At 41.9% G+C, this 7,500-nt stretch overlaps 1 protein-coding gene across 1 annotated transcript in view; it reads right to left on the bottom strand.

The window, feature by feature from the left end:
• LOC119594161 (cAMP-specific 3',5'-cyclic phosphodiesterase, isoforms N/G-like) overlaps window positions 1-4,246 on the bottom strand; it is a 105,383-nt gene extending 101,137 nt beyond the window's left edge. Inside the window, exon 1 of the mRNA XM_037943469.1 lies at window positions 3,976-4,246. The gene's annotated coding sequence lies outside the window, so the exon portion shown is untranslated. The remainder of the gene's footprint in view (window positions 1-3,975) is intronic.
• Between the last annotated feature and the right edge of the window lie 3,254 nt (window positions 4,247-7,500).

Raw genomic sequence — 7,500 nt, 5'->3', positions numbered from 1 at the left:
GTCCCTAACTATATACCTACCCATACGCGCGCATGCGAGCTCAAAACCCATGAAAATATACACCCACTGTACACCTATACACGATTACATCAAGCCTTGCACCAAGAAGGTGACGAACAATGCATGACAAGCTCAAACCAGTGTTCGAAGCTCACAAGGCCTTGCCAGCGCCAGAGTGCATAATGAAGAACAGCACAAAAGCCACATTTACCATCGATGAATATTCGGGGAGCTCGAGTCGTCAGCGGAAGCCAAGCAGTTTGCTTTTAAGGATATGAAGCTGTCCCGTTTGACTGTCGATTATTTCGGAGAGAGAGAGAGAAGTGGAAAGGGAGAGAAAGGAGAAGAGGGAGAGATAAGAAGGGGAGGGAAAGGAGAGAGCGAGCGAGACGGAGAGAGAGAGAGAGAGAGAGAGAGAGAGAGAGAGAGAGAGTGAGAGAGAGAGAGAGAGAGAGAGAGAGAGAGAGAGAGAGAGAGAGAGAGAGAGAGAGAGAGAGAGAGAGAGAAGAGAGAGAGAGAGAGAGAGAGAGAGAGAGAGAGAGAGAGAGAGAGAGAGAGAATAAGGAGGGAAAAGAGAGAGAAACTAAACTAAAATGTAAGATGTATAGAAAAGAAGAGAAAAGGGAGGAGGTGAAAAAAGAAAGCAAAGAGAGAAAGATAAAAAAAAAAAAAAGAGAGAGAGAATAGAAACGAAGAGAGAGAGAAAAAGAAAGAAAAGAGACAAAACAAATAAAGCAAGGAGAGAAAAGAAATTAAAAGAAATAGGAAAAAAAAACTCGAAAAGAAAGGAGAGATAGACATGAAGAAATGAAGAGATAAAAAAAAAAAGAAACAGAAAAAATATGTCTGGTTTTGTACGCTCTCTTGTACAGGGACCTATCTATCTATCTATCTATTTAACTATCTATCTATCTATCTATCTATTTATATATCTAACTATCTATCTAACTATCTATCTAACTATCTCTCTCTCTCTCTCACTGTACAGGCTTATTTCCCTTTCGCAAAAAAGCGAAGAAATGCAAAGAAAAGAAAAATCTGATGAAAAAGTGAAAAAAAAACGAAAAGAAAAAATACTACCGAAGACAATAATAAAAAAAAAACAAAAGAGAAAAAATTATGAAAACCTAAACAATAAAAAAGAAGGAAAGAAAAAAGAAATATTGATCCAAAAGAAAGTCAATAATAAAAAATATGAAAAAAAAGAAAAGGGGAACAGAGCAAAATTCTACTTAGCAGTTAGGTGAAGGAGAGAAGAAGAAGAAGAAGAAGAAGAAGAAGAAGAAGAAGAAGAAGAAGCAGAAGAAGAAGAAGAAGAGAAAAAAAAGAAGACGACGAAGAAGAAGACTACGAAGAAAAAGAAAAAAAGAAAAACAATAATAACAATAAGAATAGGAAAAGAAGACGAAGAAAAAAAAACGAAGACGAAGAAGAAGAAGAAGACGAAAACGAAGAGGAAAATAAGAAGAGGACAAGGCCCATGGATCTTGAAGGACTGCTTACAAGGGCTCCCAAGAGTCCTACATTTCTTACCGATCTCTGACGCGTAGGATACGTGAGGAAATGCTCTTCGGAGGGGAAAGGCCCAATTGCACGAGGGGACAGGGGCGGCGAGGGGAATGAAGAGGAGGAGGAAGGGGGATGGAGAAAGGGTGATAGGAAACGGGGGAGGAGGAGGAGGGTGGACAGAGGAAGGGTGATAGGAAGTGGATAGAGAGAGGAAGAGGAGGAGGAGGAGGAGGAGGAGGAGGAGGAGGAGGAGGAGGAGGAGGAGGAGGAGGAGGAGGAGGAGGAGGAGGAGGAGGAGGAGGAGGAGGAGGAGGAGGGGGGGGAGGGGGGAGGAGGAGGAGAGGAGGAGAAGGAGGAGGAGGAGGAGGAGGAGGAGGGGGAAAAGGATGGAGAGAAGTAGAGGAGGAGGATGGAAAGAAGAGGGGAGATAGGAGGAAGCAGGAGAGGAATAATAAACAGAGGAGGGGAGATAGGAGGAAGAAGGAGAGAATAATAAACAGAGAAGGTTTAGAGGAGATGTAATAAGCAAGAAAGATCTCGGTGAAAAAAAAAAAAACTTGGAAAACAAGAGGAAAAGAGAAAAACAAAAATAAAAAGAGATTGGGAAATAACTGTAACAACGAAGAAAAGCAAGAAATAGATAGAGAATAATTTCGGAGAGAAAGAGAGAGAGAGAGAGAAAGGGAAAGGGAAAGAAAGGAAAAGAACGAGAGATACAAAGTAGAAGAAGGGATCTTCGGCGAATTGAAGAAAAAAAAAGTGGAAAAAAGAACAAGGAGATAACGAAGAAAATAAACAAGAAAAATAATAATAAGAAAAAGAAGAAAAATAAAAAGAAGGAAGAACGCAAAAGAGAAATCCCCAAAGAAACAAAGAAGGCAACAAAGGAAGGATAAGAAAATACCGAAGGCGTATGAAGAATAAGTGGGTCAGAGAGATGGATAATGAGGGAATGATATATAGTGAGTAATATGAGACGGGAGTGAGGAAGGCAACCAACCCTATCAGACGAAGGAGGGGGAGGCGAAAGAAGAAGAAGAAGTGGAAGAAGAAGAAAGAAGAAGAAGAAGTGGAAGAAGAGGAAGAAGAAGAGGGAGTGATGGAGGTGGTGGAGAAGGAAGAGGAGGAGAAGGATGATGATGATGATGATGATGATGATGATGATGATGATGATGATGATGATGATGATGATGATGATGATGATGATGAGAGGAGGAGGAGGAGGAGGAGGAGGAGGAGGAGGAGGAGGAGGGGAAGGGGAAGGGGAAGGGGAAGGGGAAATGGAAGAGGAAGAGGAAAAGGAAGAGGATGATGAGAAGAGGAATGAGAGAAAAGAAGAGGAAGAGGAAGAAAAGAAGAAGAAGAGGTAGTGGTGGTGGATGGAGAGGAGGAGGAGGTCATGATGGGGGAGGGGAAGAAGGAGGAGGAGGATGAATAAGAAGAAAAGGAGGAGGAAGAGGAAAGGAGGAAATTATCAAAGAGGGGAATGAAAAATGTAAGAGGAAGAGAGTGGGAATGGAATGGAGGTTTCATGATGTTTGAAGTTCCGTTAATGGGGGGTGGTTGATAGAAGAAAAGAGGAGTAAGGCCAGGTTTGAAAATCAGAGGAGAGTGTGAGAATACCAAATAGCGTATTTTCATTACCCTAGATATAAATATTGTCAAGTTCCGTTTTATATTTCTGCAACGTACGGTTTTGAATAATGTGAGATTAAAGTACCAGATAAGGCGTGACTAGCTATAAATATAGTCCCTAGTATACTTTTTAATCTCCCTTTTACACACACACACACACACCTCTTCTCTCTTCTCTCTGTCTGTCTGTCTGTCTGTCTGTCTGTCTGTCTGTCTGTCTGTCTGTCTCTCTCTCTCTCTCACTGTCTTTCTCACTCTAACTCTCTCTCTCACTCACTCTCTCACTCTCATACTCTCTCCCTCTCTTACTCTCTCTTCCACGCTCAGCAGTCTCAGTCTCAGTCTCACTCTTACTCTTACTCTTACTCTTACTCTCACTCTCATTCTCACTCTCACTTTCTCTCTCAGTCTCAGTCTCATTATCACTGTCACTCTTACTCTTTTGCTTGCTTTTATTCTCTTTCACACTCTTATTTTCACTTTCACTCTTATTTTCACTTAGCCGATGTAACTGGCCGGGCAAACAACCATTTAAGATCTGCTTAAGTGTTTTGACAGCACGAAAATAACCTGTGGATTTCGTAATACCGCACTTAAGAATCTGAAAATTATCGTTATTTTTTAAATTCTATTTTTCGCTTGCTAGATAGTGTTACAACAGAAGAAACGGTCCGTTAAAAGTCATGGTTTATTTTAGTCCGTATCGTACAAAACAATGACGTAATTTCCGATTTTGTTTCTTCACGAAAGCACAAATAAACATTAAAAACAAGAACAACAGTGAATAAGATGACAACACACACCACACACTATTAGGGGAAAAAAAATCACCTCGTAGCTTCAGGACGAACTCGACACTCGGTCTTTTTTTTCTCTGTTTTTCCCTTTTTTCACGACGCCCGCGCCCGTTTCGGAAGCTTCCCGTACACCCGCCCGCGAGTGACCGAGAAAGCAAGCAAGCACGCAGTAACAGAAAGCCAGGCGAGTGTGCTGTCGAGACGCAAGCACACAAGCGACGTGAACTTGCGCGGCCCGACACACACACACTAACGCGTGCTCTGACAGACAGCCCGCAACCAACCGACCGCCCTCTCTCTCGCGCCCGCCCGCCACCACCGCGGCTCCCCTCTTCCCTCCTCCCGCATCTCCCCTCCTCTTCCCCTCTTCCCTCCTCTTCCCTCTCCCCTCCTCTTCCCTCTCCCCTCCTCTCCTTCCTCTTCCCCTCTTCCCTCCTCCCTCCTCTCCCCTCCCTCGCCCTCCCGGTCTTAGCCTTTTACGTACTCTCCCTCTCCTTACCTCCCCTCCCCTCATGCCATTCCGCCCTTCCCCTCCCCTCCCCCTCAACCCATTCCGTCCTCCCTCCCTCATTTGCTCTTCTTTCGCCCCTCCTTGCCTTCCCCTCTACCTCTCCCCACCCCTTTTTGCCCCAAGATGCGCACAATGCTCAGTGAGGGGAAATATGAGTCATACAAACAGTACAGGTCACGCATTCAATATCAGGTCATTTGCCTCATCGTGACCCTCCGTTGACACGGGGGGGGGGGGGGGAAGGGAAAAAATGGGAAGTATTGGGGAATATAAAGTAAAGAAAAAAAGATTAGGAGTTATGAGGAGGGAAGGAGAGAGGAAGAGATGTACGGGAAAGAAAGGAGAGGAGGAGAAAGTAAGAAATGATAAAGAGGGTGGGGGGTTAGTAATGAAAAAAAAAACAAAAAAAAAACAGGAACGGGTGGAGTAAAGTAAAAAAAAAAAAAGAGAGAGTGGGGGGAAGGGGGAGGAGAGAGATGAAAAGAGAAGAGGGAGGAGGAGGAGGGAGGTAAAAAGGGAGGAGGGGGAAGGGGGAAAAGCCAAGGATAATCTTGCTCTTAACGCAACGCCGGAATGCAATTACGTAAGGTAAGGAGATACAATATACTGTATCACTATAGCTGCGGGCCTTGCAAGCATGAGAAAAGGACGAAAGAAAACCCTGGAAGAAAAAGTGAGAGTGAGAAGGTGTGTATATATATGTGTGGTGGTGTGTGGTGTGTGTGATATATGTATGTTGTTGTATAATATATATATATATATATATATATATATATATATATATATATATATATATATGATAACACACAACACACACACAACAACAACACACACACACACACACACACACACACACACACACACACACACACACACATGCATATATATATACATAAATATATACATAAACACCACAAACACACACCACCCATAAATATATACACACACACACACACACATCCATACACAAGGCTACAAATAAGAAAACGTCAAAAAAAAGCAGCAAAAAAGGATAGGAGAGGGAAGTGAGGAAATCGGGCGAGAACAGACGAGGGGAAAAATGGTGACAGCCAGCAAGCAGCATTCCTCAATTCCCCTCACTGCCACGGGGCGCGAGGGGAGAGGGAGGAGAAGGAGGAGGAAAGGGAGGGTATAAGAAAAAGGAGGAGGAGAGGAGGAAGGAGGAGGTACGGAGAGAAAGGAGGAGGAGGAGAGGAGGAGAGGAGGAAGGAGGAGAGGAGGAAGGAGGGTAGGAGGAAGGAGGAGTAGGAGGAAGGAGGAGAGGAGGAGAGGAGGATGGAGGAGGAGAGGAGGAGGAGGAGGAGGAAAGAGAAAAAGGAGGAGGAAAAAGAGGAGGTAGAGACGAATAATAAGGAGGAGGGAGGAGTACGAAAAGAATAAGAAGTAGGAGTAGGAAAAAGAGGAAAAAGAAGAGGTAGAGGCGAATGAAAAGGATGAGAAGAAAGAAATAGTAGGAGGAGGAGGCGGAGGAGGAGGAGGAGGAGGAGGAGGAGGAGGAGGAGGAGGAGGAGGAGGAGGAGGAGGAGGAGGAGGAGGAGGAGGAGGAGGACGAAGAGGAGGAGTAGAAGGAGGAAGAGGGGTGGAAGTGGTTGTGATAGGAAGAGGAGAAACAGTAACTGCAAGAAGTAGAGGATAAGCGAGAACACGAGGAAAAAACAAAAATCCCCTAAAAAAAAAAACATAATCCAAATTACAGAACGAAAACATCGAAAAAAACATAAATCTCATTCTTTAGAAAAGAAAAGAAAAAAAATCTACAAAACCTCACGAAAATCGACCGAGAAAAAAGAAAAGAAAACAAAAGAAAAGAAAAAACCATACCTCGAGAGAGCCAACTCCCGCGGGGTCAAAATAACTTCCAATGCCATTAATGCATTTTAACACGCGGGGAAAATTTTTGTGTTCGTTTCCCTCCAAACAAGTGTGGGTGCTCATAATTGACAGGTGGGTTGACAAACACGATATTTCTTTTTCTTTTTTGTTATTCATTTTTCACCCAGGGAAAGATTGGAAAGTTATAGTTTTACCGAGAAAGATTGAAAATTTATAGCCGTGTGAAGAAAAATTGGAAAGAGAACGGCTATTCACTGTTATATGAAAACAGACTAGAGATCTATAGTTATGTGTTATAAAATTGAGAATTTATATTCACCAGCAGAAATATTTGAAATTTATAATAATTATATATTAAGATATATTCGAAATATATGATGATATAGAAATTATCTATCTATCTATCTATCTATCTATCTATCTATCTATGTATTGAAAAGCAATCAGCATAGAACATCAAATCTATTATCTAATAAATATCTATAATGTTACTTATTATTATCAGTCTAAAACTAATGAAAACCTCAGGATAAGAGAAACATCCAACATGTAAGTAATAACATATATAAGCTCAATTATTAAAATACACAAACAAAATGAAAAACTATTAAGAGAGTTACAATTTCCGACCTTTGCCTGGAATGTGACGAATATTAGTCACAAAGCTAAAAAGCTTTGAAGAGCCTCAGTGGAATTTAGCGGAATTTCGGAGATGAGGAAAAAGTGTACAGTAATCGTAATACTTAATATATACCATAATGGGTTTGGAGTACAAGTATTTATTTACTTAATATAGGGTCATTACAGTGTACATACTATATATACGTACATATATACATACACACATGAATTTATACAATAATGCATATATACATACATACATGAATACACGTATATTGTACAGAAATACATCCACAGAATATATGAATATCCACGTACGTATACAAGTATGTATGTATGAATGTATTATTCATGCGTGTATGTATGTAGTGTACGTATACAAGTATCTATATACTTATATAGGCCTATGTATGCATGCCCGTACGCATACACAACGAATACTCAAACCCCACCTGTCCGTACGCCCTCCTTCCGCCCACTAGGCTCGCCCATTAAAAGTGCTTTGCGCAGGATAATGAGCTGATTACAGGAACAGTTAAACCCGACCTCGACACACTCCTAGTTGAGATGAGC

The sequence above is a fragment of the Penaeus monodon genome, chromosome 1 (genome assembly GCF_015228065.2).
Source record: "Penaeus monodon isolate SGIC_2016 chromosome 1, NSTDA_Pmon_1, whole genome shotgun sequence".
Classification (NCBI taxonomy): Eukaryota; Metazoa; Arthropoda; class Malacostraca; order Decapoda; family Penaeidae; genus Penaeus; species Penaeus monodon.
The sequence above is the reverse complement of the archived record's forward strand: the minus strand, read 5'-3'. Positions and strand labels throughout refer to the sequence as shown.